The 9,158-nt window shown below is 47.1% G+C and overlaps 1 protein-coding gene across 2 annotated transcripts in view; it reads left to right on the top strand.

Moving 5' to 3' along the window:
- The first annotated feature begins 5,807 nt into the window (after positions 1 to 5,807).
- Positions 5,808 to 9,158, top strand: part of LPAR1 (lysophosphatidic acid receptor 1) — a 125,226-nt gene continuing 121,875 nt past the window's right edge. The window contains exon 1 of one of the 2 annotated variants that reach the window (XM_074994041.1): positions 5,808 to 6,112. The gene's annotated coding sequence lies outside the window, so the exon portion shown is untranslated. Of the gene's footprint in view, positions 6,113 to 6,631; positions 6,820 to 9,158 lie in introns of those variants that run through there. The other variant, XM_074994042.1, reaches the window with a different exon arrangement.

Here is a 9,158-nt window from a genome sequence, read left to right as displayed (position 1 = left end):
TGGATTTGTTTTTTCAACTCAGATCGCAAATACAATAATTTTTCAAGCTCACAATAAAGAGAAGTTAGTTCCCTAGCTTCTATGGGATTTTCATGACTAACTTTCCAGGACAGAGAGAGATCGAGAGAGAGAGAGAGTGTGCAGGTAAAAGGCACTTACGTTTAAAAAACAGGAACATGGAATTTAGTGAACATATTATTGAAATATGTATTTTTCCAGGGGTTTAGATGTGTGAAACTGCTTCCATATTTGATCACATTCAGTGCATCTGTATATAATTTTATAAATAAGCTCCAGATGTCTCATCTTCTCTTAGTATTACATGTTTGCCTGCTCATAAGATGCAGTGAAGATCTTATTTCTTTATGGTTACTGCCATTGTGAACAATTTTTACTGGATTATACAAGATATGGATAACGAACTAGTCACTGTTAGAACACTGAGTCAATGTTTGGATTCTATACTAATTTTTGTAGTAAAAAGATGGCTGCTGGTTTAACCACCAAGGCCATCACCTTTCCCAAGCAAGGATTTGAACTACTAGTCATTCAATTATGCAAGTCATTTTTCCAGTTTCAAGCAGTGCAGTCCTCCTTTTTGTGTAGTTTTGTCTCCTTCATGGTACTGAGACAAAACCAGATGTGTGGATGGAACATAATGGTGGACAGGGAACACCATTTTGAGGAGCATGCAGACCTGCCCCCTACCGACATGATGTCATGCACTCTTCAAAATGGCATCCTCCATGAGTGTGAGGAAACACTGGTGGTGTGGGCCCAAGCTAGTCCCAGAAATACTGGAATATCTGATATTCTGGAGATGTGGCAGGAGCCACGTTACTTTCAGTATGTGTCATTGTCTTTGTATAGCAGACTCATTGTATTTCCCCAGTCCAGTTCTCCCATGAAACTGTCACTTAAGACTTGTCTTGGGAGAAAGAAAAAGGGTTTACCTTCACTTTGGACAGCTACAACAGATTACATGACGAGGTTTAAAATATCAGTGAAGATACAGTAAATTGACTTTCAGTTTAGGTTACCATCTCAGATTCAACCATGATTCCTCCCTGGGCATTAATTCCCGCTGCTAACTTGAGTTAAAAGAAGAGCAAATTCTTAAAGCCAACTGCCAGACAGAAGATCAAATCAACCTAGCACATCCCTCCTGGCCCATCTTCATGATGGTTAAGAAGTGGCAGTTCCACACTTGCTTGCAAACGTAGGCTGTGAGTCTCTGAATCAACTATACCGCTTCACAGAGTCCCATTCAGCTCCTACTGCAGAATCAAGGCTCCAGGTCTCTCATGTATTAGAAACTAACGGCTTATCCTTCGTGTTACCTCACAACTCAAGATCATCTTCACAGTTAAGGAGTTCTAAAATATTATAATGTTGAGGAAGTAGGTTTTGGATTTTCAGGGCAGAATCTCTAAGGTCACACACACAGAAAAGCACACGTATGTATGATATTACCCAGAGTATAATCTGGACTTCTAAACAGCTTATGGTAAAAGAGTCTACAGAATGGAAATATTTAATCTCTTTTATATTGCATACAGATCTGAAATAATAGCACATCAAGTCATAAAAGGCTCTAATTTCAAATGATCCATTAAGGAAATAAACCGAGGTGTGCAAAACCTGATCCAGGTTGGTTGCCTAGGTTATGGCCCTGACTCTTTGTACAGTTTTAGTTCAACGCCAAATTCTGCTTTGAATTTCAGATCTGTGCAAACCCAGACCTAACCTTCAAACTAGAAACACACCTTTGCTGACTATCTCCTCTTCAGCTTCCACTCTCAGATGGTAAAACAATTACATTATGGCTCATTCTCTAGCAGAAACATCCTTCGGGCCATGCTTTGGAAGAAGTTGGATAGATCATACCCACAACTGCTTTTCGAGCATCAACAGCATGGCCAAAAACTACTGCGGGTCCTGGGGCAAAGTGAGAAGACGGCCTGGCTCTGTGCTCTGGAAAGAATGGGGCCAATAGTGAAGGGGCAGTGCAAATTGTCAATCTTATTGGTATACTAAAGATACATTATCTTTAGTTCAGCAGTGAAAGTAACTTAAACTTCTTATAGGTACTGTTGTATTAACCTCCCCAGGGGCTCAGAGCACGTGGTTGGAGGGGTGCGATATGACAGTACCTGTAAGAAGTTTGAGTGTAGGGTGGAGTGCAAGAGGCTCAGGGTAAGGGGTTGGGGGGCTTAGATGTAGGAGGGCAGGGTGGTGGGATTGTGGGGGGCCAAGGTAGATGGTTGGTGTGGATGTGCTCCAGGCAGGCAGTGGGTCACTCACTCTCCTGCCCCCTCCCAGCAAGAGCCAGGAGGTAGAGTAAGGCAGGAAAGCTGTTCACTTTCCTCTCTCTCCCTTGCACTAACAGGAGGGGAAGAGCAAGCAACAAGCAGCATCAGTAGGAATGTGTGTGTGGTTGGCGGGGGTGGGGATCTAATGTTGTCCTGGGCAGGGACTTGGAAGGCCCAAGGCTAGTGTGGAGCATGTCCTCTGCCATCCCTTTAACCTGCCTGCTGCTTAGCATGGCAGCCTACCAGAGAGCCCCAGGAGCTCTCCTGGAAGCAGGCCACCTTCCTGCAGTGGATCACCCCAGGCGGCTCTCACTGGAGTGGTGCACCAGGGAATGCTGCTTTACTTTCACCTCTGATCCTCACATGCTGTTTCTGCATATGGACCACAAACAATGCGGTCTCACCTTATAGCTTTTGAAGGACAGTATAGTCTCTATTAGCTCTCAACTACAGTAGTAAATCTTCAGATACCCAACCATTCTTTGAAGTAGACTGGTCAACCCACATCAATCTCTGGCACCACTTGCCATCATCCCTTCCCCTCCACATGCACTACAAAGTCACAAGTGGTGAAAAGGGGGCAAGGTATATGCGCTTATACTCTTTCCAGCCTTATCTGAATGCTAATACTGAGAAAAAAAACATCCTGTGCCATCTTAAAATAACTTCAGTACTTCCCCCAATCTAAAAAGAAATAGCATAATTCTCCTCTGATTTAGACCAGTTTCATGAGCTAGTGAAACTTTTTTTGTAACAACGTAGTTAGTCTTCCTTTACACTGGTCTCACTGCCAGGAGACTGAAGAGTGGAGTCTGAAAGGAAATGCTGACAAAATTCCTAACAAACTGATATCTAGAAGACAGTGTGCAGGGGGTGAATTGCAACTGGCCTCTCAGAACTGTGTGTTCCAACTGCCTACACGGAATATGCAATCCTAGCAAACTGTAGCATATACAAATAATGCACATAAAGGTTTAATTTGCTGATAACACAAATCCAGACCAAGTTATACTTTAAAAATGTGACTTCTTTGTTTCTGGGTAAAGCACTGGAATGCACTTGCAAGGAAAGGAATTTAGGGATTCATGAAGCCCAGGGATGCTAGGATGGAGACGGAGAATGTGTTTTTTATAAGATGAAATGTAATAAGGATATATGCAAAGTACTTCACTTACGAAGGAAAAATCAGATTCACATAAACAAAATGGGAAGTGACTGTCTATGAAGGAGTACTTCAGAAAGAGATCTGGAGGTCACAGGGAACCACAAGCTAAATATGAGTCAAGAGTGTGACGCTGTCGCAAACAAAGCAAACATAACTCTGGGATGCATTAACAGGAGTGTTTTGAGCAAGACATGAGAATTAATTCTTCTGCTCTACTCTGCACTGATTAGGCCTCAATTGGAGTATTATGTCCAGTTCTGGACGCCACATTTCAAGAAAGATGTGGAGAAACTGGAGAGGGCCTGGAGAAGAGCAGCAAAAATGATTAAAGGTCTAGAAAACATGACCTCTGAGGGAAGAATGAAAGCATTGGGTTTGTTTAGTTTGAAAAAGAGAAGACTGAGAGGGGACATGAAAGCAGTTTTCAAGCATCTAAGAGGAAGTAACAAGGAGGAGGGAGCAAAATTGTTCTCTTTGATCTCTGACAATAGGCAAGAAGCAAGGGGCTTAAGCTGCAGCAAGGGAGGTTTAGGTTGGAAAGACTTGCTAACTGTCAGGGTGGTTAAGTACCGGAATAAATTGCCAAGGGAGGTTGTGGAATCTCCATCACTGGAGATATTTAAGAGCGGGTTAGATAAACATCTATCAGGTATGGTCTTCCGTGGTCTCCAACATTTAGCCACTAACCACATGTAGCTATTTGGCTGGTTGAGTGTGGCTAGTTGGTGTGAATGATAAATATATTTTGAGAATAATGTGGCTAAATAGAAGTAGCTGCTATATTGGCTGCTGCTTCAGAACTGGTTGGACACCATGGATGTAGACATGCCTGTTCCTGCCATGAAGACAGAGGACTGGACTTGATGAACTCTTGAGGTCCCTTCCAGTTCTAGTAGTCTATGATTCTAAATAGGTAGCATGTTTATTAAAAGCAATGAAAGAGTAACAGACAGAGAGGAACAGACTACTGGTGTTTGAGTTACCTGAAGTAAGACAAAAGGACTGAATGGAAAGGGAAGAAAGCAGATGACCATTTCATGTTGTGAAGAGGAAAGATAAGGAGATGGCAACAAAACAAAACAAGAAAAAATGTGGAGAAAAGTTGAAGCCTGTAACTGAATGAAAGTGGGGTGCTGGAAAACGGAAATGGGATCTAGGCAGACAGGGAGGCTTGATATAATAAGTACAGATGCTTAGAACTGGCAAGTGAATGACAGAGAGGCTGCCAGACAGAGGACATGGAGATCTGCTGAATGGGACAATCCAGGAGATGGAACAGGGACAGGGGTGTATATGGAGTATGAAATGCTTGGGAGGCATGTATGCATGGCTGGGGGAATACATTTCTGCAGAAGAACAAAGGGCTGGGTGGGGCAGATATGGAACAGGGCATTAGTATTGCAACAGAATGTGGGGGGAGAAAGGGGATGGGGTCTGTTGTAGGGCTGTGTAGGACAGGTGAGGGGAGGGCATGAACATGGGTACAGGGTGTGGGACAGATAGGGTTAAGAGGCATGAAGAGGGGTAAGGGACCTAAGCATGGGAGTGGGGGTAGGAGGAGGGAGCATGAACATGGGAGCTGGGGCAACTGGAGGGTATGTGAGGCATTTGAGGAAGAGGAATGAGCAGGGGGACAAGATACAGTTGGAGGGATGGGAGAGGGAGGTGGAGGAAGGGCATGAGCATGGGGCTCGGCTAGTCAATGGGCTCTGAACCCAACTAATTACAGGTGATAACTAAAAAGAAAATAGGGACAGGTGTGCAGGTCATAGGGTCACAAAGGTGTGTGGGGCAAGTGTGGGAAAGGCATTAGCACGGAGTCAGGGAGCAAGCGTGGGGAAGTTGGCAAAAGTTGGAGGGTGTGTGAGGCAGAGGTGGAGGGGCCTGAGCACAGGCTGTGTGGGGTAGGTGGGGACAGCTAGAGGTGTGTGGGACAGGTGGGGAGGGGCTGGGCACAGGAGGGGGAAAGGCTGAGCACAGGTGGTGTGGGGCAGGCAGGGCCAGATGGAGGTGTGTGGGACAGGTGGGGAGGGGCTGAGCACAGGTGGTGTGGGGCAGTTGGACGTGCATAGGGGGAGGGGCTGAGCACAGGAGGTGGGGGCACGCGCAGGTATGTGGGGCAGGTGGGGAGGGGCTGAGCACAGAAGGTGGGGGCATGTGGACAGCGGCTGAGCACAGGGTGTGTGGGGCAGGCGGGGAGGGGCTGAGCGCAGGGGGTGGGGGCACGTGGAGGTGTGTGGGGCTGAGCGGCAGGCTGGGCAGGGCCCCGGGCACGCGGCTGGCGGCAGCGCCAGCGCCAGGCGGCGCCGAACCCTCCTCGCAGCCGCAGCAGCAGGCGGCGCCCCACGCCCGGCGGCCCCAGCCCGCTCCCTGCCCCACGGGCCGGCTGGCGGCTGCCCCTGGCTCGCGGCGCCCGGCGCGGGGGGGGGAGGAAGAGGCGGAGGATGGCGCGGCGCGGCGCTGCCGCCGCCCCAGAGTGAGCGGGCTGTGCGCGGCGGCGGCGGGGCTCGGGCACCCGGCGGCTGCAGGCGGAGCGGCGCCCGCTGGGTCGGTCGGTCGGTCTGTCTGTCCCGCGTGGGGCGGGCCCGTCCGGCCGCTCGCTGGCTGGAGGCGGCGGCGAGCTCGGGCAGCGCAGGTAACCCAGGGAGAGCGGGGAGTCTGTCCGCCCGGCCCCTCTCTGCACCCGGGCCCGCCGCTCCTGGGCCGGGCAGGTCGCCCTTCTCCCGCGCTCCCGAGGCTTTACGGCCGCACCCCCTGGAGCGGCTGCTCCTGCCGCGGGCCCCGTGCAAGCCCGGGGCGGCCTTTGGGGGTGCCGGGTCCCCCCGCACTCGGGGTGCGCTGCTGGGGCTCGGGCTGCTCCGGGGCGCGGAGAACTTGCAGGAGTTTCGCTGCGGCCGCGTCGGTCGCTCCGGGGCTGCGCTTGGGGTTGTCTCGCCTCCCGCCTAGGTCGGGGGGTAGCCCCGCGCCGGGACGAGCCCCCCCCCCCCCCGAGCGCTGCGTGTCCCCCGGGGCTGGCTCCCCGCGCCGGACAGTGGTTCTTTCCTCTTGTGCCTCTGTGGGGGGCGGGGCGGGGTTGTCCCCCCGGAACGGGGCCCGGGGCCGCTTTTTTCCTCCCTCCTCCGCTGCCTCATCCCCCCTTGCCCATCGCCAGCCGCAGCCGATCGCAAGGAGTTAGCTTTGAGTGGGAGGCTGGGAGCGTAGGGACTTGTTGCTTTGGATGGATGAGGGTTTCGCTGGCTTCAAGGTTATTTTCAGCCTTTGATGCCGTATGGTCTTCCGTGTCCAAGCCTGGAGATCTCCTAGACTTATTACTTCCATCCTAGCTGCGGGTGTTTGAGCCAGGTGAGGAGTTGCTGCTCTTAGTGGTTAACCCTGTCACTACCTGGATCCCTCCTGGCCCCCCTGCAGGACCCTCATCCTGTTGCTGAGAACTTAACATAGCAGTGTCTACCAGGATGCTTATGAAGTCATTGACTTTTAAAACAAATGCGTGTGTCCTATGTTTTGGTAGCTCAGCCCCTGAGCTGAATATGTTGGTGCATGTATGTGGGAATATAGACAGCATGGTCGCGCGTGTGTGTGGCCAATTACTGTGTTATACAGTGTGTTGTGCTGTGAATAGCTTAGCCCTAACCAGTTTCAATGGGCAGCCCTTGCTAAATGAGTCTTCTGTTTCTGCTGGATCAATGTATTTATCAAATCAGTTAAACTGCTGGGAATAAGTAATAGTTATTTCTTCCATTATTGGATATTATAATAGTGCTGAATGTGGTGTTATACTTGGGGGGCCGATCCAGGTTTTCCATGCAATGTCCCTCAATTTCTTTATACCAGGCACACACTGAAAAGTCCTATTTGAATGGTTGCTGCCTCTTTTCAGTCACTTAAAAGAAAAGCTTGCTGAATAGAGACTGAAATCTTAATGCCAGCATAATCCAATGAATAGTGGGAATTTATAAAAGGACAAGTGGAGGAACTATAATTTGTTGAATGAAGAACAGATGAGAATGCAGGAGTTGAGAGACCAGTGATCTTTGAGGATAAAGCTGGAAGACAAAAGGGTAGCTGAAGGTAAACTAAAGGAGAGAGAAGAGCAGAACCAGAGGGCAGGGAGGGAGTGGCAACTTGAAAACTTCTCTGCCTGGAAATTCAATTAAAAATTCTTTTGCTCTTCTATCAATATTTCTCCTTTGCAAACTCCCATTGACATGAGCTGTGTTCATCATATGCAGCCCCAGACCTTAGTATGGGAGCCTGTCTCCTTGTTTTCTTTCATCTCCTGACATCTATGAAGATCCATAGTTTCTATTGATTGAGATATGGAAACATCTCAAAAGAGGTTCTTCAACTCTACATTTTAAAGTTTGAGGAAAATACAGTTTTTGAGTCTCAGTAGATAGCATAACTTTTTGTTTAAATTTTGGCTGGCTGTGACTTGATTTCAGCTAGACAAACTACTGGAAAAGAGTGAGTGTCTCTTTAGAAAGAGAATCTCATGCCAAGTCAGGTTCCTTACATTGTACCGTTTACTTTAAAATGAGTTACTAAGTTCTGAGACTCATGTTTCAATTTGGCAATCAAAATTGCATGCCATGCAGCCTTCTGTTAGAGTGAGTATACTGTATCATTAAAATGAATTATTCCAATGGTTTCAGCAACAGATTAGCTACTGACATTAGTTTGAGTTGCAATGCAGCCTTGTATACTGTGATTTTGAGTCCTAAATACACAATTATATAAGCCCTTTGCTAGGTCCATACTCAGAGTTACGAACTGACCAATCAATAACATGCCTTTTGGAACCAGAAGTACATACTCAGATAGCAACAGAAAGACCATAAAGTAAAACAGGCATAGTACTGTGTTCAATGTAAATTACTATGTGGAAGAAAAACATACCCCTTTTTTAATAGTAAAGTTTCAAAGCTGTGTTAAGTTACAGATTTACAACAGAATCTTCAAAGAGCAGCCATAATGTGTTGTTCAGAGTGACAGACAACCTCCATTCCCAAGATGTTCGTACATCTGAGGTTCTACTGTAATACAGATCTGAAAATCGTATAAATGGCTCAAGGGGCTGCTGTCTTTTACCAAATACTGTAAGCAAGTGTGTGTGTGCTTTTGGTTTACAGTTCAACCAAAAGAATTAAAGATTATGTTTAAATATTTGTCGGCAAGCCCTCTTTCAGAATTCTGCAATTTGATGTTGTTCACTAGGAATTAATTTTGTTATTGGGGTGGTGGAAATTGGGTTCAAAACTGTTAATTTAAAAGTACTCCAAGAAGTTAGTAGTTATAAAAGAAAAACTTAATGAGAAAAGTGACTAGTGATGTTTTCTTTCCCCTCTACTTCAAAGCACGTGACTTAAAAATGAAAAACAGCTTTTGAACCAACACATTTGTGAGCTACAAAATTGTTGGTTAGTGAAACAGTGATCTGTGCAAGTATGTAACAACTAACTCATCTGAAGAGGCATTAAGAGATCTAGTCAAGATAAGATGTTTTGTCACTGGGCAGTTCGCGGTACATTATCCATGGAAGCAAATCTTTTTTTTATATTTATAGAGAAAATTGGATAACTGTCAAAGCAGTGTTGCCCTCAGCACAGAGATGAAGCTTGTTGGAAAATCTGTAATGCAGAGTTGAAGGAGGAATTGTTTAGAACCTAAATGTACATAAG

The sequence above is a fragment of the Carettochelys insculpta genome, chromosome 5, assembly GCF_033958435.1.
Source record: "Carettochelys insculpta isolate YL-2023 chromosome 5, ASM3395843v1, whole genome shotgun sequence".
In the NCBI taxonomy this organism is placed as follows: domain Eukaryota; kingdom Metazoa; phylum Chordata; order Testudines; family Carettochelyidae; genus Carettochelys; species Carettochelys insculpta.
The sequence above is the reverse complement of the archived record's forward strand: the minus strand, read 5'-3'. Positions and strand labels throughout refer to the sequence as shown.